This window comes from Melopsittacus undulatus, chromosome 1 (genome assembly GCF_012275295.1).
Source record: "Melopsittacus undulatus isolate bMelUnd1 chromosome 1, bMelUnd1.mat.Z, whole genome shotgun sequence".
Classification (NCBI taxonomy): Eukaryota; Metazoa; Chordata; class Aves; order Psittaciformes; family Psittaculidae; genus Melopsittacus; species Melopsittacus undulatus.
The window spans coordinates 54,626,258-54,649,576 of record NC_047527.1 but is presented as its reverse complement, the minus strand read 5'-3'; the positions used below and the strand labels follow the sequence as shown (position 1 = coordinate 54,649,576).

The 23,319-nt window shown below is 39.2% G+C and overlaps 1 protein-coding gene across 2 annotated transcripts in view; it reads right to left on the bottom strand.

Moving 5' to 3' along the window:
- LDLRAD4 (low density lipoprotein receptor class A domain containing 4) overlaps positions 1–23,319 on the bottom strand; it is a 284,564-nt gene that overhangs the window by 108,479 nt on the left and 152,766 nt on the right. The gene's annotated exons all lie outside the window — the stretch shown is intronic.

Sequence of the window (23,319 nt, the reverse complement as noted above, 5' to 3'; positions counted from 1 at the left end):
TTTTCAGTCTGTGTATCTGCTGTCACAGGAACTATTTGGAAGGCAGTGGGGCTGAAAGGCATGCACAAGGGGAAGGTGTTCAAGTATGTGATCAAAGGAGCAAAAGTACTACCCAGAGCACAAACCCACAGAAATAAAAAAGTGCATGAGGTAGTATGTTCCTTAGATTTCTCTCTGCTTAACACAAGGCTATTCCTAGTAACCCCCTGCCCCTCTCCAAACTAAACTGCTAACTGTGCATGATAGTGACTGACCTGACTCAGTACATACATACATACAACAACTCAGTTGCTCCATACACATCAATTTAATCTGGGACAAAACAAGTCATCACTATTCCTTCCCTCTCACATGGATGGCACAGACACCTAGCCCTCCCAATGCAGGGGGGTATTACCAAAGTAGGAAACAAGGGGCATGACCTTTCACAGTTAATTTGCTCTCAGACTCCAGCACAAAAAAGAAATATTTGGGTTCCTAGGCATGTATCATAACTGTAATTTCTGCATCTGAGGTGGCAAAGGGAACAGCTCTGCTTTACACAAATGCTCTTGAGTACTAATCTGAAGCTTACAGATACAAATGGGTTAACAATTTCTTTTCTAACTTGTATACTCCCATTCCCAGAATATACATATGAAAAAGCAGTGATTGTCCTTCTCCAGCTGATTCTATCACAAGGGCAGTAAATATCTCTCAAAAGGGTAGCCTGACCCAGAAGAGTCTTGGGAGAGTCTTGGCATTTCAAGAGCCCTCTCCTGAGCAAGCCAATATATTTACTCTTTACAGGGATGTCTGCAACTTTATTTTAACTGAAGTTTCAAAAATTCCAAACTATTTCATGTTGGTAATGGAGAAGGACAGAAAAAAAGAAAAAAAAAAAGAGAAAAAGAACAGACCTAGATAAAGACAGTTTAAATTCCATCTGATAGTTTTAAGAGATAATTCTTCAGAAGCATGGGAAGAATAGCACTGGAGAGTGAAAAATTCAGCACCACAGCATTACATGCTCTACCTGAGAGCATACCAACAATATTGCTAAGCTTCTGTTCTCAGAGTGGAAGCAAAAAAAAAAAAAAAAAAACATTTCATAAAACTGAGACGTGGTACAAACTTCATTTCTCCTCACAAGGAAAAAGTACTGATAATTTTTTTTTCCTCCAGAGCTTCAGAAGGGACTTTTTTCTTAGATTTTCCTCGAGTTTGCAATAAAAGGCAGTGGAACTAAATATATATTCTGTGTAGAAAAAGAAGCTGGGTGTCAGAGAGGCCACAGCACTGTGTAAAATAGTTTGCAAAATGGAGGTTACAAAGGGATTAACCGCACAACATGCTCTAGTATGGAGAAATAATGGAGGGACTAAAGCTACACTCAAAAAAGATAGATTATCTAAGGGAAGACCATCTTTCAGACTTACTTCAGGGTTTGGAAACCAGATCTAAACATTACTGAATGACTCTCTCTCAGGTGTAGACACCACCACTGAAAAGCCAAACTCCAGCCATTGCTTTCTCTCTACGACTACACACAATCATTATATGTCTTAGCACTCCCTGCAGCTCCATAAGCCAACCTTCCCAAAGGTGATTCTGCAGTCAGCTGCAGAGGAGGAACCTGTCTGTGCACATTCAAGGTAGGGAGCCAAAATTGCGAGAAGGTTTTGAAGTAGCACAAACCCTCAAATTATTTAGCCCATGTTCTCACTGCAAGGTGGCTGCAATACAAGCCTCAGTGAACAGAAGGAGACAGGCTCTTGATTTTTGATCCTACCTTCAAGCAGATTAGCACCAACAAACTGCACTGATCAAGTTTTATGTATAAATAGGAGCCAAGCTAAGGGCAACACCCGAGAAACCATGTTAACATGGAACCTGGAGTCCTGAAGAGGTTATATTCAAATCGAAAGGAAAAAACATTTTTTCTTGCTATTCATATTTTCATAGCAGAATAAACATACAGAGCACCTTTGACAATAGCTCCCAAATCAAGGGAAGATTGTACAAGAGGGTGAGTAAACCAGAAAGCACTCTCTGGCAAAGATATGCATTCAACCAGGGGAAAATCAAACCAAAATGTAGATATAGGGCAAGTTGAGTGCTAGAGGGGAGCCAGAAGTCCCCATAAAGTAGTGAAGTACACCAACTGAAGTACATTTAAAAGAATACCAAAAGCTTAAAGCTACACTATCATCATTTTTCAAAGTTAAATTAGAAAGTAACCTTACTACAGCATGTAAGATATCGTGTGCCGCCTCTGGCAATTTTCATATTGCCTACATTGTTAGCCAAACGCTATCAAAAACCCCTCATGGCCATTGGTAACATGCTATATCTGTTTTAAAACTGCTGAACAGCTGTATATGGGTTCTTAGGAAAAGTGTTTTGGTTTAAGCAGGAAGAGTAAAGCCTTCAGTGAAATAATAACAATTGGAAGCAAAACACGCATCTGAAAAACCACTAAGGTAAAAGAACAACCTCGAGTTGCAAGTCAGAGAAAATGAAGTAAAAAAGCACAAAGGTGCACTTTGCTGTCAGCCTCTGTGGGCCAAGTCATGAGAGGTACTGAGTGTTTATTTGCTAGGGACAGCAGTTACACAAGGCACCCTTCCTCTCCTGCTGCCTTACGTAAGCTTCCCTGTCTAGACACAAGCTTGACTTTGACGGAACATGCTGGTCCTACATTTTTCCCGGGACTTTCCTCACCATCTGGAAGCTGCAAGGGAACAACAATGCATCTGACAGTGACTCTTCCTCCCCTCAGCCGCTTATATAAAAAGTCTGGGCTTTTAAAGTATTCAGTGGAGGATGAAGGGAGTAAAAATCCAACTTCTTGGATTTAATTTCTTACTTCAGTGATATTTCCAAGGGGTTGGTCTGTCATGCCAACATAGACAAGAATCAATATTCCTCAGTTCTGCAAATAGAAAACAGAATCTGGAACAGCCTAGAAAATAAACACACAGAAAGGGAAAAAAGGAAAATAGAAGTAATAAAGGGCAAGGAAACTCCACATAAGCAGGCTATATATAAGCTGTTTTATATAAAACACCTTCTATACTCCACACACTTTTTCAAGTCTTCCTGGCAATAACAAATGGTATTTTGTTCTCTAGGAAATAACATAGACTAAATCAATGACATGCTGAACTCTAATACAAGAATGCCCTGAAAGTAACATATGGGTTTGGTTGAGGTCACAGTAATACCTTTGCTAGACAAGCCAGCTAGAATTACGTCTTATACTGGAGTTCTGAGAAAATAAGGCATTTTAATAATTCTAAAGGCAAAATTAGGGCAGAAGAGTCTCATTAGATATCAGGAGTTGGTAGGAGTTCATGTAACAAGCTCTGTTTTCCTTTTACTAAAAATACAACAAATACACACAAAAAGAAAATGGCACAGCCAATATTCATGGCTACTGAAAGTTTGTTTTCTGCTAGAAAACAAACAAGAACAAAAGATAACAAAGTTGATCTCCTAGTGAAAACACCTGGGCATCCCTTCAACGTTTGTCTGACCACGGTTTGACCAATACCTCTCCATCCTGACCCAGTGGCCTGACATAGGACAACCTGTGTACAGAGGCACCATAGAACAACAAACAGAAGATGCAATTTTGCATACCTTAACATATTTCCAAACACTAAGCAAAAACTTAAAACCAAATAGGTTTCTGAAAATTATCCTCTGGAGCCTGTGCAAAGCAAGGCAAACATCATTTGAGATCAACCAAAAAAGAAAATAATATATAAAAGAGGAAAAAAAAAGGTATGCTGTAGTTATAAATGGCTCGTTAGTGGAGTTCAGCAGGAGGGCAGTCTGTGATTGATCAAGCTGGCTATCACCAGTGGGAATTGCTATAAAGATTTTTGGCAGAAGGACTGGAATGGGATGATGAATCATTTGCTCAACAAATAGGGGGGGGAAAGGAAATAATAATGTTTAATAAACTATATATAAAAATATAGTCACAAACATGGTTCATGGTAACCCTATAAACTCAAGAATTTTCTGCAGTGACACAGGAGGACTGAAGGAGCCGGTGAAAGAAGGCATAAAATGCATTTTATTCTTATGTATATATAATAAAAAAAACCCTTGGCTTTTATAAGAAGCCAGCTAAAAACTGTTTGGCATCTCCCAGGATTCCTCCTCTTTGATCTCACTGCCAACATGATTTATACTAAATGAAGAAGCAGAGCTTACACTATGTATCTGTCAGTAAGAGTCAGGAGAGGCATTAGGAGAGACATCAGGAAGGAGCATCATGACATTCTCACCTATGTCATTTTTGCAAATCACGGCAGAGCTTGCTATGAGAGGAAGAGAAGGGCAAAAAGCCATCACCTCTACATGAAAGAGCTGTTAAGTAATGGGTGAATAATGCAGAACAATATAGTTAAACAAAATGCTATTGTTCACTACATCTAGGGGAATGAGTGTATAAACACATGCACACGTATGCCATGCAGCTCTTCTAGTTACAAAGAAGAAAAGGGTGCAAGTGCCTTCACTGCCAATGTGGATCTTCCATCATTCACCTCAAATTGCTAGTGCCCATAACAGCTATGATTCTGGATCCTTATAATCTCTCCATTATAGATGAAGTGTTACTGTCAGCATAGCAGTTCCAGGAGAATAAGGAAATTAAGGAAAGAGTACAAGTGACCCTCTAACAGGAGTGTAAACCAGCCAACCACAGAGACATTACCCTACTCATTCTCCCTGGCAATCCTGCAGCTGCACAATGACCAGGGGATAGTCAGTACCTGTCACCATGAGGAAATGCAGAGAAACATATTTAAGGAACAATAAAACTGAAGTTAAATAAATGATGGATGGACCTTCATAATTCTGCATTTAGCCAAACAAAATGTCTGGCCATAAAGCTGAAAAAAAAACCCTGAACATTCATAAAAATTAGAAGAGAGAGGTCAAAAGCTGAATATATCCTGTCTTCGAACAGTGTTAAAACTGTTGCAAATGGATAGCTTTTGAACAGCCTGCATGAGATCTCACCTCTGTGTGTATTGTACAAATGTCCACACCACAAAGCCATCAGCCCAGCTGGCACTCTTACTGTTACAGCAAAGAAGTCAATACTTCAACCTGACCTAAAGACCAAATTCATAAAAGGTATTTGCTGCCGAGACACTAATGCTGGGCAACCTCGTGGTAGCAGTGTCCATATGTTCTACTTGTAACGTTACTGCCAACACCAAGTACTCAAAAATATCAGCCAAGTACCATAAAATTTTGCATCTGGCACAAACCCAGGCATTTCTTTTAATAAATAATGAACTTCAACATTTTGTTTCCTGTTAATTTCTGAGCACTTATAGCTCCTGAGCATTTTTCAGGAATGTTAAGAAGGCACTCCTCAAACACAAGAGTTGAAATCCTCATGAAATCCCATGATGCAAGTAGACAGGCTTTCCAGTAGGAAAGAAGCAAATACCACGAGACAGTAACAAAATCAGAAAGTTAGCAATGCTTTTGCATAAGCAACTTCGAGAACAACATCCACACAAAGGCAAGAGGGCAGAAATGCACATTCTTCTTACCCAAAGTCCAGAGTTCAAAGCCCATAACCCATTTTAAGTAAGGCTATCACAGCTGTTGTACAACAAATGAATTACTTGCACTTCTTGCAAAGTATGTGATTTTTACACTAGATTTTCACGTTGCCATTGCAGGTTTAGAAGGAATATCACAGATCTGCACACAACTGAGTTATATTTACCTGCTGTCATAGGAAACAAAAAGAAAAAAGGAAAAAAGTTTTATTTTAAAAGGAAATGTAGCTCTAACAGACTTAGATTTGGAAACGCAGTTCTTATTAAATACCAAACAATTAGAAAGCGATGCACCACCACTGTGGGGATCACCAGATCTCTATCTGCCAACCCCACAACACAACACCAGCTTCCCTTGGTGGACTGACAGCAGTTCATTCTTCAGTCTTTAACACTTTTTCAGTCTGACAAACTCAAAACCTGTAAACCTCAATTAAATATATTGCTATTGTAGAGAGAGGACATCTCTCCCCAGCTGAAGATGTGCTTTGACACGGCTACCTTAGATCTCTGTGACTTATCATTGGGAAATCTGCAATTTCAAAGGGTAGTGTCTCTTTAAGTAACTGTTTTTCTCAGTTTCAGTAAGTTGTGTATTTATCTTAAGGAACATTTCTTCACTGCAGCATCAAGGGACTACTGTGATTTATCCCTCGGTGATTTCTCATGTCACAGACAGAAGTATTTCCGCAGAGAGACAGGCAGCTGCACAGCAAGTCCATGACCCTGCTGGTCATCACTGTGCCCCTGGGAGCTGCTCTTGTGTAAGCTCCTCACCAAGCAGAGTGGATGTGGAAGAACTCCCAAGCACCAACCTAGGGGCTCTCTGCTGTTCACCTGCTGATGCCACTGACTTAATTTACTAGAAGATTCAGAGACAGACCAGTATGGTTCTCCTCATCCTTATCTGAGCACTGTTACCACTGTCCAGCAAACAAAAGCCAAACTATGATTATAAGATATCTGATCAGTTATTGGCAAGTCCATCTCTCGCCCTACTCTCTTCACACCCAACAAAAACCATTTCCTCTATTATTCCTTACCCCTGTTCTTCATGGTTAGGCCCGGAATGCACTAAAAATTGTATGGGAGACATAGAACAGGCAGAAGGAGAGAAAAAACAGGCAAACCTGGGGAAAAACAATGGTGAGAGTGGCCACATTTAGATTATATAAAAGCCTGAAGGACTGGCTTTTATATATAAGCTACCTTGTGCTTGCAGTTTCCTACAGACTGCCTTGAGGGCACTTCCTATTTGCTCTTGCTTGGTTCTCCCCAAATGATGCCCACCTCTGTGGCACCAGCCACAGGAGTATAGCCATCCCAAGGCTTCCTGGGTGGCCAGCATCCCCTGGCACCTCAGTATGCACAGGGATGGCTACAGATGTGACTGCAGGATCCCCCACCACATGCCAGCGAGTTGTAACCCAGTGATTGGATTTGAGCTTTAATACTGCCGCAGCCACATAAACAGGTTTGAGTTTGAGCTGGATTCAAGTCTTCAAGCAGCTGGGCTGAAGCCTGCCTTCTCCAATCTCCATTTCTACCAGCGACTCAGCCCACGCAGGTATCTCTGCACCCGTCGCAGTTAGATCTCTGAATTGCCACGCAAGCATCATGGTGACAAATCTCCCTCCATGCCTTTACACTCCCCTCAGCCTTTGCCAGATCCAGCAGGGCATGTGAGATGCAAATGCTTTCACACCTACGTGTTTTGTTTAATCAACCACAGATGCTCAGATTGATTGAGCCGTGATTTGCATAGATTAGCGTGATGTCAGTATTTATGATACAGGAGGAACATCATGCCAAAATCCACCCCTGAGGAGGTAGCTGCTCAAAATCTAATAATAATTGGATAGGTTTCATAGTAGAAAAGGAGAACAAAATTAAATCAAGTCAGATTTATCATATTTCCTCAATCTTCTCTCCTCTTGCAAGCTTCCTTCTTCTTGTCTATCAGAAATTTTTCCCCTTACCTTTCATAGAACAAATACAGCAGATGTTAATGCTGTCATTGTGACCAGGTCTACCTGAAGTGAAAAAGATGGTGCAAAATGGCTATTTCTACACACTGTAATTTGTATCTTCTTTGAAGGTAGCTGTGGGTAAAGACTGTAAATTTTCCTATGAAAATCTGCATGGTTTAAAACATTATAAAAATTATTTCAAAAGTTCAGTTTAAAAGTAGTAAGAGTTGTCCAAAAGAGGTCTCAAATCTGTAGGAGTTTTCTGCCAAGAAAAATTTAATTTTTAAAGAAGACCTAATTTCTGACAAATAGAAATTGTCAGCACTTCTAAGCAGCACTAATCATTTTTCTCCTGGCCTAAATTACAGCCAGCTAAAAGATTCACCTTTGTACTTCAGTAATTTGCATACTGACTACCTTTATTTAAAAAGAAATTTAAAAAAGACCCTGAATATGTAATTCAAAGGATGAACAAGAGAATTAAATTAGTGCGGCATGCTCTTCTGGAATTCAGGTTAAACATTTTGTTGAAATATAGTGAAACAGTGAATACAGATCACTTTAGACAGGCAATAATCCCCATTTTATCATATAAGAACATAACACCTATTTTACAACCAGTCCTAGTAAACATCTATCAAAGCAGCAGAGAACTTTACTTGCAGTGTGAAATGGTCACCATGACCAAAGGATGCAAGTACAGTCAGCTGTCATGAGATGCAAGTACTACAAACAGCAACACAAACCCCAGGGACTTCAAAGCGTAAATCAGGTGGCTTTTTGCAGAACTTCAGGGACTGGCAATGTTATCATTACTGTACTGACATGCAAAAATAAAGGGTTTTCTTCCCCTGAAGTTTCAAAATAAGATTAGGTAGACAATTTGGGATTGAGCTACCTATTTTACTTCCTACTTTCAAGGACCAATCATTTTTCCCCTTTCAAAATAACAGTCCAGGCCCACATCCCAAACATCGTATCACCAAAATCCAGGACCACCCAATGCACCTCAGGCATTACTGGCAATGGCATATTGGCTACAAGCTCTTTCCATCTTTGGTTTACCTCCTCAGAGGATGACAAATGGTTTCCAGACCACTGAAAACTAGCTTGGGGGTTGAAATCCCCCTTTAACTCCTTTTGAAACCTAAATGTAGCTTGTATTCTGCTAAGACTGAACAGGAGTCTCAATTCTGCATCAGAAGTCTCTTAATTCTCAATTCTCTTAATATTAACATTATTACAGAGATATTTTGTTTTCTAAACTGGTCTTTATGTATGTTAAATAGTAAATATGGGGAGTCAAGCGTGAATTCAGAGAATATTTTAATCAATACATATTGTAAGTTTTACTACATGAACCTGTTCAGTTCAGTGCCCTAACAGTGCCGCAACTAACCTACCATTCCTGGCAATAAGAGATACTACTGATTGATTTTACTGCCCTCTTGCAGCTGTTTTTTTACCAAGATGTTGTTTTTTTATCTTGCTTTTACAAAAAAGTTGGAATATTTCAAAGAGTAGCAAATTGCTAAATGTGCCTTTAGCTGGCAATTAAAATGTACTTTTTCCTCCCATTAATGTTCACTGAACATCTGCATGCACTGATGAATCTCTCCACACTTCCACTAGAAAAAGCAAAGCTATTAACAATTTAAAAGTGAAGAAAATATGAACAAAAAAATCCAACAGACTGAAATTCCCAAATACACAGTGCTGTCCTTGAACATCAGGACAACACTGAAAAGGTGCAAAAATTCTGGAGGAAAATACAGTCAGTCTGTAGGAAATTACCCTGGGTACAGGGATGCCAGCAGAAAAAAATCGTCACTGCTCCTGAAGTACATGAATATGCACTTTCCTCTCTCTACAATGACCAATTTACCGTTTGGAAACTGCAGAGTGATAATTAATGTGCAAAGTTAAAGAGAAAGGAAAAGGAAGAAAACCCCATCTTTTAAGAATGCAGCAAGAGAATTTTCTGCCTGAGGCTATATTAGTCAAAACAAGAATGTCCACTGTACAATATCTCATTTCATGCATGAATGCTGCTCTGGGTCACAGCTCTATGTTCTCTCCCTCTGAAGCTTCCCCATTCATGCCTCTACCCCAGCCTAAAACACTGCTATTAATAAACTGCTTGGAAAACTGGTATCCCAACACCTTTACAGGTTTTATAAACAAATGTGCCTGTCTAGCCTGATATTGAATTTGTAACATTTTTCAGCAAAGGAGAGTAATCAGGGTGATGCAGAACGCCATTAATTCCAGATTCAGGCAGAATGGAAAGGAGTGTTACTGACAGATGAGAAATTGCTCCTATTTTTGCCAGCAAAATTAAGAACTCTGCTGGAACAAAATGAAAACTCCTTCCAATTTCCATTAAAATAATTTTTTTTCCTTAAATAACAGAAATCGGGTTTGGTTTAGGGAACCATCCTCAGGACCAATGAATATATGATTTATCAGGACAAACACTGTAATTTTTTCCAATTTCAGTTTAGCAACAGCAAAATTGTTCAAATATGTTCTATCTTACATCCTGGGGGACAGAACTCTATGCTGACATAATATGAGGGCAGATAACCAGGCTCCAGAACAACAGCTTTAGGCCTGACTTACACAGGACAGTGTAGTAACATATGAGCAATGCACTATCTTGGACTTACTTATTTACCCACATTAGCATGGTATTTTCCTAGACTAAACCAATCATATTTCTGATACTCAAAAAGTTAGCTGGGGTATCTCAGCAATTGTGACTGCATCCACATGGACACATCTTCTGATGTTATGTTGTATAAACATACTGACTCACCAGTTTCAGCCATCAGTGGACAGTCTACATAGGCAAATCAGGCACAAGCTAAGAGGGAAGGCAAAAATAAATCTAGTATGAACTTGCTCCATGCACCTGTGGAATTGCCATGATTGCAAGTGAGATAAGCTGCAAATAACAGTTTTATCTGTCTAGACTAAAGGTTTAGATTGGCTTGCAATCAACTGCTTCAAATAAGGCAAATCTCCAGGACAAGAAGATGAAAAAGGAAAGAGGAAAAGCAGTATATGAAAACTTCTTCAAAGATATGGCATATCTTCATGGAATCACAGAATGGTGGGGTGGGAAGGGACCTCTGGAGTTCTTCTGGTCTCTGCTTAAGCAGGACCACCCAGAAATTGGTGGCCTGTACCATCCCCAGGAAGCTTGTCTCAGGGACAAAGACTCCACAGCCTCCCTGGGCAAACTGTGTCAGTGCTCAGTCACCCTCAGAGTGAAAAAGTGGTTCCTGATGTTCAGAGGGAACCTCTTGTGTTTCATTGTGTGCCCATGTCCTCTGTCCTGTCACTGGGAAACACTAGAAAGAGCCTGCCTCCATCTTCTGTACATCCTTTCTCCAATGTATTTATATACACTGAGCCTTCTCTTCTCCAGGCTGAGCACATCCAGCTCTCCCATACTTTTCTCATAGAGTAAATGCTCCAGGTCTCCATCGTCTTCATGGTCCTTCACTGGACTCTCTCCAGCAGCTCCAGCTCTCTTTTGTCCTGCGGGGCATAAACAACACTTCCCAAAAGACAATTTTTCCAAAAGACACTTTTCTCAAAAAACACTTTCTTAGTCTGAAAGTAGATTTCTCCAAATTCAAAGCAGCAAAGAGTAAAGATTTACCTTAGATGGTTAATATTATCTACTTTCTCACCCAAAGATATTAAGCCTTTTTTCTTTAAGGGGTCAGTACTATTAGGCCCACAAAAAAACCACTGAAGCCTCTATAAACAACAAAAATTTTGATGCATACCAGACAGAATTATACATCTTTTTCACACAATTTAAGCTGTCTCCTAGAAAAGGCTTGAAAACGACTAAAAAGGAAAGTTTATTAAATTGTTTACTGCTCAAATACATTCTGAAGCAAAAATAAATGCCTTGCCAGCTGGTGTTCCTGTGCTCTCTGCAAAGAAGCCATGTTCGACACTTATCTCATAGGACCCAAAATTCTTTCTGCCTTTTCCCCCCCTCTGTGCTGCCAGTTTTTTTCCCAACATTTCCTCTTTTAAAAAGCAAGAACAATAAATAAAATTCTTGATATAGCTTTTTGCATAATGTCATGAACATTGTGGGAGAGCACAAAGTGATCCTTAATCTACCCTTTCTGCCCTGGGCAGCTCAGGCTGGGAGCAATGTCATCACAGGGTGCTGCTTGAAGCCTGTGTTGTGTCCCAGACCTGGAGCACCAGGTGCCCAACCTCCTTAAACGGGAAGCTTCCCTAACCCTTTAAAAAGCTGTAGATTCTGAAGCTTGAAAGAAGGAGGGTGGGAAATAGGAGAAAAAAGCATGTACTAGAGTCCTCTTCTCTATCCGGAAGGAAGGAACTTGATAAAAGATTGTTAAAGCCAACATTTTAATGAAACCATAGACAGGATATCAACTTTAAACTACTACTCTGCACATTTTTTTTTCCAGTTTATTTCAGGGAACACTAAGAGCAAGAACATATTAATCTTGTTCTGGCTTACTAGTAAGTTATTTATAACACACGTTAAAATATTGGAAGGTTATATTATGAAGTTTGAGTTGTATTGTCTATTGTTTTACAGCCAGGTGCAGGAAACTCAAATAGAGCCAACATGCTTACTGAAAAAAAAACCAACCAAAATCCCAACCAAAACCAAACCCCCAGAAAAAAAACAACCAGAAACCTCTGGATTGCAAACTTGCTTTTCTCACATATTTTAGCAAATGTAGGTATCCTATAAATTAACATATACTAAGCATAAATGGAGACACCCTTCCATTATCCGTATGTTTCTATAAATACTATTCTATAAATACAGTGCCTGTCAGAGGCTCATCTTTGAAGGGATACTCCAAATTTATCTTCAAATTGTTCTATTTTGCTAACTGATTTCATATTAAAGATACATAACTTAAAGAGGTTTTGATAGGGAGAGGCAAGCTTTTTACAATAGTCTGGTTTCTGTACTTCAAAGCAGAGGTGAGGTTTTCTTTTCTGAACTGAAAAGTAACAGGAAATTACATGGGCTATTCTTTTTTTTTCCACTCAGTTCTTGCTGTTCTTGCAGAGCAGATTGAAGACATTTTGCCTATTGAAGACATTTCATTTCACTAGGGAGGGCATTCCCCAGGGTTTAAAAATCTGAAGAAATTCAAGTAGGAACAGTACAAACACTATGAACAAGAAAGGAGTCTGTATTTTAATCAAGATGAAATAATACTGACTTCAACAAACAGATGCCAAATGTGATGAGATGCCGATCACAAAATGAACATGAGCTTCAGTGTGCGCTTGCAGCCCAGAAAGCCAATTGTATCCTGGGCTGCATCAAAAGGAGGGTGACCAGCAGGTCAAAGGAGGTGATCCTGCCCCTCTACTCTGCTCTCGTAAGACCTCACTTGGGAGTACTGTGTGCAGCTCTGGTGTCCTCAACATAAGAAGGACATGGAACTGTTGGAACAAGTCCAGAAGAGGGCCACGAGGATGATCAGGGGACTGGAGCACCTCCCGTATGAAGACAGGCTGAGAAAGTTGGGGCTGTTCAGCCTGGAGAAGAGAAGGCTGCATGGAGACCTCATAGCAGCCTTCCAGTATTTAAAGGAGGTCTATAAGGATGTTGGGGAGGGACTATTCCTTAGGAACTGTAGTGACAGGACAAGGGGTAACGGGTTAAAACTTAAACAGGGGAAGTTTAAACTGGATATAATGAAGAAATTCTTTACTGTAAGGGTGATGAGGCACTGGAATCGGTTGCCCAGAGAAGTTGTGAATGCTCCATCCCCGGCAGTGTTCAAGGCCAGGCTGGATGAAGCCTTGGGTGACATGGTTTAGTGTGAGGTGTCCCTGTCCATGGCAGGGGAGTTGGAACTAGATAATCTTAAATTCATTTCCAACCCTAACTATTCTATGATTCTATGTGACACCTTTTTCCAGCAGCACACTGTGTTGAACAACTACAGCATAATTATTAGACAGCTGCCAATTCTGAATGGGATGCTTTTCTGATCTTGCACAGTAACAGCCAAAAATTTGCTTAATCATAGCTTTAGGTCAGGTAGTCCAACACAAAGCCTGTGTCTGAGGAAGTTATATTTATGTGCCACTTACCTGTTCTTTCCCTCTGAAAATTCATTACCCAGTTTTCCTTCCTGCATAACCTTAACCTCTACTTCCAAAAAAGCATCAAATTCTGCTTACAAAGTTTTCTTTATAATTAGACACAAATTGTTCAAAACGTTCAATTATAACATTTTCTACTGTAGCATCTAAAAATGCTGGATATTAAAAAAGCTTTAATAATCCTGAAAAAAATACTATGCTATCACAATTCTACTCCGTGTTTTAAATTCCTCTGAGCAGAGAGAAATATAAAGACTGGTTTATTAATTATTACTATGCACATAGCCATCATTCTATGAATTTTACAATTTGGGTCACAACAGTGTTACGGTGTTTAGAATACACCTGTCAATTAAGTTCTCATCTACGATGCTGGATACGATAAATCTTATTTTATAATGTGAAATTTGTATTACCATCAATTAATAAAAATGTAAATATATGTAACTATACTATATTATTTTATGTTAATATGACTTATTGTACATACATATTATAAAATACACAATCTATTAAATATGTGCATATGTGAGTTCACATACATATATGCACATGAAGTGGGCAAAAGAGGCATTCAGATCCCTGGGAGTATTTGATGGGCAGTGTACCCAACATTACAGTGCAGATCCTTAGACTATCCTGTTTAAATAGTAGTCTAACAGAAACATATTCAGATACAAATATATCTTTTAGCATGTAAAGCTAAAACAACCTACCTGGCTGTTGCTAGCAGAGCTTGGAAGACATGCTAAGTGTCTGAAAATTATTTTTATGCTCCTGAAGCTTCTTCCACATTAATGTATATTTTCAATGTAATACGTTGCCTTTATGTTTGAAGTGCACAATGTCTTTGTACTTGTCTCAAATATTTCTCCTTTAATTCTGCTGTCTGCCAGCAGGTCAGCCTCCTATTCTCACTTTCCACATTTTACATATTTCCTTCTTTGGTCATTCACTGGCATTTGTCAACAAAATTTACCTGCTAACCTGCTCGCTGATGTTGACATTTTCCAGGAATATGTGCGTCAGTGTACAAGGAACTTAAATAAAATGAAAACCAAAAAAAGCAGGTTTCCTGGAAGATACTGAATTAGAAATCCCTTATGCAAAATCTCTTCAGTTATACAAAGACTGGGCACCTAGTCTTTGTCCTGTCAGATAAACACAAGCACTGCCCTTTGCTTTTTCACATGAAGTGGCTTTTTCCATCATCAGCTTCTGCTTCCAGACTCTGGTTTGGGTTGTTTTTTTTGTTTTTTTTTTGAGGCACTGCTAGTATTTGGGAAGATGTTTTAGTTTGGTAAGCAGTTATGATGGATAAGTACAGTAATGGATTACTGTATGATGGAGAGCCCTCTGGTTTGTTAGTAGGGAACTCTTGCTCCCTGGCTTTTAAAACCTGCTTCAGGAGCTGCTGGGCTTTTTCTCATTTTATTTCCCTTCTGTACAGTTTTAATTATTGCTGGCTCTGTTAACAGAAGTGGGCAGCAGCAACTCTTCAAGAGCCAGCTACATTTTCTTGCTTTTGAGCATACCCCTTTGTAATCTCCTTTCAACCTATACATTTGAGGTTGGAGAAAACTGTTTGCATGATGGCTTTGCCAGAGACACTTCCAAACCTAAACCAGAAAGTTTCTTATTTAATAATTGCTCTTTGTTTCCCTTCTGAGAAAAAAAGGTGTTAGACCTTGTACAGCTAGACAGTTGGTGGTGGAAGACAGGTAGGTGGTCACAGATCCAGAAGACTGAAGGCCACTTTTCCAGGCACCAAGAACACAATTCCCAATCTAAAGATGCTCAGTACTTCTGAAAATATTTGGAACACATGCACGATCCCAATGAAAGTGCGGAATGCAGTGGCCAGACAGGACAGATTTCCAGCAAAGAACTTTACAACCCAGCTACCACTGCAGTATTCACTCTACAGATGATAATCATACCTCCAGTATGAAAAAGTTTACATTGCTACATGATGAACATACGACAAATTACTAATTTAGACTTTACGGATACTATTATGTCAATACAGGCTTCAAGATTCTAATCATAAAGTTTTTAGCCTTCCGGTTTAGCTCAGAAAAAAAACCCAATGTTTTTTACAAGGTTGTGTCATAGCTCAGATTTTCCTTTTACAAGTACCTACTGACCAGAATATTGTGGGGTTTTTAAACGATAAAGAATTGGGGTTTAAGTCCAAACCTGAGGACCTAACAAAGCGATAAAACCTGAGGACAAGCCGGATCAAACAATAATTTTGGGGCACTTTACATGGACGGCTCTTGGAGGAGAGATTAGTTTCACTATCACTCCTCTTTTTTTGCAAAAGCATACATGGACGTTTTTTCCAGTACACTTGTCCAGAAGTAAAGTTCTGTTCTAAAATAAGTGCAAATTTGGCCTTGTTACAGTCAGCAATGAAAAAACAAAACCCAAACAAAACAACCCACAGAAGAACATGTAACCTGTAAATACTGAAGAGCAGCTACACTAGAAAGAGGTGAAAGATGATACTTTTCTCAGGCAGAAAAACTAGCATGAGTGACATCGACTTAGAAAAAAAGATACCAATGTCATATCTCCTTGTAATCAGCTGCAGGAGACAGATCTAAAGAGAGAAATTAAATCCAAACAACAGAGCTGCAATAGAGTTTTCCAAGAAAAGAACAAAGGAAGAAATCATTGTGCTCATTTTATTGAAAATCATTAAGAAGAATTCAAAGAAACCAATTCCCAGGGTTTTTTTCTGGACTGAATGACTAAAACCTACTGAAGTGGAACACTCTGATGGAGGCACAGTGTAGAAAGTACAAATCCAATTCTTGATGAGGACCTAAATACAATTGCATATAAAGGCAAAAAGCTTTACATATAAAAATTAGTTTTATGAGAAACCTGGGAAAGCAACATCTATTATTTCAGCAGTTAGGAAAACAAGTCCAAAACCTGCTTTTGAAGAGCCATGTGCCTTCATTCAACACAGGATTTTAATAATTGTTTCATAGTTTGACATTAATAAATACATTATATTAAATATCACATATAATACATTTTTGCATTAAGTACTAATGTTAATATTATCTTCATTTTGATTAAAATTAGTTTATTAGTGTTTATAATCGTATGTAGTTTATCATAAATGCACTGTCCTTTTGCATAAATGAACTTCTGCTGACACTCTAGAATTATTTGGGTTTTTTCTTCCCTCTTTTCCTCACATGCCCTTTTCAACTTAGCAGTTTAATTAATATCTATTTCTACGAATAAGTACTGCCCTGGAAAATTTAACTAAACATGGCAAATGAACCTCATTTCTGAGAAGACCCATAATAACACACCAGCCTTCAGCTGGGCTTCATTTCCCGGAGCACAAATATCTCCTTCAGCTCGCTGTAACATGACTTATCACTGGGAATGTACAAAGTTTATGTTATGTTTTATGGAAAAAATCTGTAGAACTCAGTTCAAGTTAATACAGACCCAAATGACCTTCTCCAAAATAAATTCTTAAGCTTCCAGAAAATAGCTCTTAATGATAAACCGTGTATTTTTTAAGCAGAGTTCTAGCTCTATAGAGCTCTTCAGTAAACACAGCCCCTTCCAGCACACTGTGGAGACTACCTCTGACTGGGAAGATAATATAAATAAGTTTAAATAATATAAATATGTTTCAAAAGAATATATAAGTCTTTTAAAGCTGGAACTGCTCTTTAGACAGCAGCGCATTCATGCAAAGCAAGCCTGTGATCTGACGTGGGTCTATAAAATCCAGACTTTGACCCTGAACTGGTTCCTGAAAAATCTTACAGCAGCCAGGGGAGACTATTCCAAAGAACAGGAGAGTGGGAAGGGAATGGAGAAGGGAGATGAACTGACAGGTCATTTCTTTCATTATATTTCTCATTGCTCAAAACCTGCCATATAACACAGAGCAGGATAAAAATCCAGCAGATACAGCACTGAATACTTCTTTGTTCATTTTATTCTAATATATTTTTCCACAAAGAACAGAAGCAATACTGTTAGACTGGAATATGTCACCAAACTTGATTCTTTTATCTGAAAGCGAAGTCTAAATGACTTCTTTTATCTGCCTTGCTAGTTCGTTGTCCATATCCAAGTGCCTGAATGAAAGTGAGGAAGCTCAAAGCTGTCAGATTTCCAGATGTCAATGGACGTTGCAACACCCATGCTTTGAACAGAAGGAAGTGGACTGATTTGGTTAAAAGGATTTTAGGAGGCAAAACATCAAACGATGGCAGGAAGCAAGAAGAAGGAGGGGAGACTGCTGGCTAGTTCCAGCCTTGGAACTGATGGAAACGAAGGGAGATGAAGCTTAATCTTAAGTGCTCCTTTCACTGCTTTCCTCAGCAACACACAACTGAAACAGTAGCCATGATTCAGTGAAAGGAAAGCAGCTTACTGAAGTTTAGTACATTTACTTACAAGCATGAATTCAAGTCCTCACAACTGGTACTGCCACACCATTTGTTTTCCATGTGTTTATTTTCAGCATTGGTCCAAGTCATCAGTGTATGTGTTCACTAAGAGTACCATTATCCTTAACTCCTCCTCTCCCAACATGGAATTTACTGAAGCTTATCCAATATGCAGATTTGCTGTGACATATATTCACCACATCAAGAAATCTCTTAAAAGAGCCTCATTTATGCTACCAGGTACCAATTTTGCTACTCTGAATGTCCACACTAAAAAGACCTCCCTGGGTGCATTCTGTGCATCTAGCTGCCAGTTGTTTTTGAAATTAAAATGAAAACTAATATTCTCTTGTACTGTATTTGCTGAAGTAACTGAAGACATGCAGGAAGTTATACTACAAACACTATTAGAGCACAGCTTCATCCATATATATGCTATTTAACCCTCCCTACCACCAATGGCAGCAATAACCTCAATCTTCACTTTTTCCTCTTCTTCATGCCCATCAGGATGGCCATGTGAGCTGCAGCTAAACCGGAGTTATGCACATGCTGCCAGGTCCCTTGTGTTTAATTTGCCAGTCAACCATGGGCCTGAAATATATTCAATGCATGCATGAAACATTTTCTCTTTTTTCCCTTTTCTGTCTGAAGTTATGAAAATTCTTTATATTTAGTACTTATGAAAGTAACAGACAAAATGAATAATTAGATATCCAGCAGGGCTAAATCAACTACACTCCTTTGGACTCAGTTCACAATGCATGTAATTTCAGTGTGAGGTTCTTCCCACCTAGCCCTATCAAAGGGCCCCAAACTCTAGTTATAGAACTTTTCAATCAGAGCCTAATTTAAGAGTGATACCATGTAAGAAAGAATGAGGTCTATTTTCACCACTAACCTGAGCTAAGACACAATGTATGAGCAATTAGGACCCTAATCCTGTACCACTTAATTTCCCAGTTGCTTTCAGTGGTTTTTAAAATGATAGATTAGTGCTTGCTTTCTCCATGAAAACACAGCAAGCACAATCAGGTGCTCTAAATACCCTGTCTCCGAATAAATGAGGACCTGCAGTGCTCCACCTGGAGCGACATCCTTGTGATTAACATGCACATGCAGAGTGGCTGATTGCAAATCCAGCACCAGGAACCCCACAGCTGACTGTCAGGTTTTACCTACACCATTCCTGCAGAAATAGTGGGAACCAAAGATCCCAAGGACTTCTCATAAACTGACTCCAAGACAACCAGCAGGAAGGGCAGCTGGAAAGACGTGTACATGCAGTGAGTTTCGGATGGTGATGGCTACACAAGGCAGGGCAATGTCTTTGGGAAATCCAGTAACTTTTTCTTCCCACAACCTGCCACACCTCTCACTTTCTTCCCACCAAGTGACTTGTCAGGCAGCCTTGCTTTCCCTACCACGAGTTATCCATCTACCAGTCTCTCTACCAAATCTCACTCAATCTCTTCACTCTCAGACTAGTATTGGTGTTGTTTCTCCATCCTTCACAGACACACCTAAAAGGCCCAGCTGCTTTTTCTAATGATTGTAACTGCTTTATATGTCAGTGTAGTATACTGTGGAAGTCCCAAGTCTTTCAAGGCCAGCCAAAGGGACCACCTCGAGGCAATGTACACTACAAACATGTAATGTAACAAATTAGAAACTGTCAGAATATCATTACTCCTATAAGCAGTGGAAATACTGTGTAAAACTGCAGTTACAAGGTGAGGGCTTCAGGGCCATAAAATACAACACCCTTTATGCATGCCAAACTTCAATATGCCAAGGGCTGGCAGGCCCAGTGAACAGGCTGCAGAGGAATCAAATGTAGGCTATGAAGTTAGATGTTGCTTTGATTCCTGTTTAAAAACATATTGACAAGATTCATAGGCCAGTGGCAGAATTCAGAGACCAGGTCCAATGCCTTCAGGAGGCCAAGAAACATGGAAAAGAAGCACCCCTCCGACTGAAAGGATTAGATGGTCGCTCCTGTTTATATCCATGTATCCTTAAAAGGCCATTTTTTTACCCAAGCCTTCTACCAAAGAATGGAAAAAAACCCAAACAAAAACTATGCTGCCATCTTCCAACACTTACGCATTTGTAGCTGTTCTCATCACAGTTAAATTTCACAGTGTTTATGGTCAGCAAGTTCTCCCTAACAGCACTGTACCTAACTGCGAAGCAATACACAGTTGGTGTGGAAATATTATGCCATGTGGAATGTAAGGGTTTTTTTAAGATTAACAGTATAGGAATGCAAGTTATGTGTGATCATCACCTGTACCTGTCCACTTGTAAGTAACACTTAAAACCAGATTTCCAACACACGGTGCCTGTGCCATTGCCTTGTTTTCCCCATAGTAATACTTTATCACTATGAAACATGCCTAGATGCAGCTTCACGCACAACATGAGGCAGAAAAACTGAAGTAATTTTCTGTTCTTTTTTTTTAAAGAGATAAGCAGATCACTAAGAAAATCCCAGTAAGTGCATTTCATTTTCAGATTTATGTGATGAACACAGATTTTTAAACCTCAAGAAGCTGTTTCACATCTGCAGATTTTTGGCAGCTGGTGACCCATTCTGAAACCAGATTTTCTCAGAAAATCACCTCTGGAGTTGTGTTTTCCCCCCACTGGTCGACAGCTACAATTAATTAGAAGAGAGGTGTGTGTCTGTCTCTGTATATGAATAATGGGATGAGACACAGCTGGTAAAACTAGCAAAGCATAAATGTAATGTCTTGACCACTTGTCACTATTACAAAATCCTGTGGCATTTTTCCCTTGTGTATTAGTCTTGCAGCGGGGATAATTACATTCTGTCTACTTAAATCCTTAGCTGAAATGGCTACTGTGGTCACATATAGAACACATTTGTGTGTCTAGCTCCTACTTAAGTGATTTAACTGCTGTTGAAATCAGGGACAAACATACTTTTCAATATAGCTTATACACAGAATCACAGAATTACAGAATAGTTAGGGTTGGAAAGGACCTTAAGATCAAGTTCCAGCTCTCCCCCCACTGCATAATTAAACAGAAGAATTTCTATCAGGAGCCTATGCAGTCTGTAGTTCTGTAAGGTAAATCTTCTATTTAGCTAAAAAACCCAGCCAACCAAACATTTCCTAAGCTAATAAGTTATCCACCTAGGTAAAATATGCTATAAAGCCTACTGTTGCTCTTTGTAAGTCAGACACTACCAGTATAATGAAAACCACACTCTGCAAGCAACATCTTGATGGTGAAATGATACTGCTGATTCCTCACTAGAAAGGCCACAAATTCGAAATATATATTAAGAAAATAAAAATCTAACTGACATGGTTCAAACAAGCAGTTAAGTTCAGCCCTGCAGAATGGAGAAAAGAATCCTATTTATTACTATTGCTATCTATTATTATTATCTAATCCAGATCTGTATATTGCAGAGTACTGAAAATGTTTGTGGGTGCAATTCAAAGACCTCTGAAATCCATTTTTTAACTATGCATAAACATTTTTGTACACAGTTATTAGCTTGACAAATGATGTCTTTATAGAATCCATAACAGAATGGCCAGCTGTGTAACGGAAGTGTTCCAAGCAATATGGAGAAACAATTGTGTTCACATAGAAATTAGGCTTTCCAACAGAGATCTCTAAAGCCCCATTTGTACTTGAAAGATGTGACTTTTGATTCACTTTACTTTTTGCTAGCCAACAAACATCTCATCTGTATTCTGCAAAACACACCTTTCAACTGTGGGAGGAAAAACAATGTTTTAGCATTCTGTGGGGAGAGAAGATAATGAGGGGGAGAAACGAGGGGGGGGGGAGGGGAAGGGATTATTACCCCAGTTACCTGGAAGATTAGAAGTGCTCTTCTAATTCACCAGCTTTTTCTTATGGGAAAAGGAGGAAAAGCATGAGAAACATTTTACAAATGCACAAACTGGATCAGAGAAAAATCAACTCTGAGTTTATGTTCTGGCAGCAAATTTGGAGTCACTCTTTCTGATCTACAGATGTGTCTTTTACTTGGAATACAGTGCAGTATATAGTAGCAGACAATTTATAATCCCAGTGTGGCAACACTAATTTTACTGTCTGCTACTGCCTGTTCCTATAATGATGAGGGCTGAAATGTATCACGGATCTGGACTTTACAAAGAAAGCAGACCGATTTAGAATATATATACATGTGTATGCATGCATGTATTTTTATGACATATAGCAATTGGAAATGCTAATAGCTTGTATTGAAACTCTTCTATGAACTTTAGACAAATTGCAAGTTTTCGTAAGGAGCCATTCGTCATGCAGGTAGTATTATCATGTTCTTCCCCCAGCTATGGCATTTCAGAAATTGTCTGCTGTTTGCTGACTCTTCACTGAAAGAAGTGCAGTGAATCATCAAGGGGGTAGTTTGAGATGGCACACGCTGTGTTCATCAGCATGATAGGAAGCAAAACACATGAGCCAGATTTCCTCTCCAGTGTTATCCCAATGCTGTCCCTTCAAGGGTACAAGAAGTTGATGGCCCTATAATTACAGTAATCTACACCAAGAAATTAATCTGTTGTAACAAGAAGTTCTAGATACCTCACTTTCACAACAGTCATAATTGAAGCTTGTTACTTACGGTGCCATGTAGAGATTAAGACAAGTGTGAAAACCAGATGTGGGACTGCACTCAAGCAATCACACAAACACCAATGTTATTCAACATTCCAGCCACTAATTAACAGATAGATGGCATCTGAGTAATAGCTGGCTGGTGCATATATGACCACACATCTGTTTCCCACCTCTCTGCATCACTCTGCATGTTCACAGCCTACACACACTTCTCTCTGAAAGTCCTAGTTAATGGATAGCTTGTGTTGCAATAAGCAAAGGAACTGTTATCACCTCCTGCAAGAAGAGAAGATCTACGAATGTCATCCACTTCTCTTGAACGTTTATGTATGGAGTTCAGTACATTATGTTTATTGAGTAGACGTTTCTGAAAGTCTGGTTTATTAACTACATGAGACTAATGGACAGAAGGGCTGTAGGAAGCTTCAAAGGATCAAATACCAATCCATATTGCAACACATTTAATTCTAAACTTTGCTTGCCTAAACTGGCTTCCTCTGCAAGTCCTAGTACACGTTTCCCATCAATGCAACTCTCCTATACTGGGGATGTGCTCATCACCCT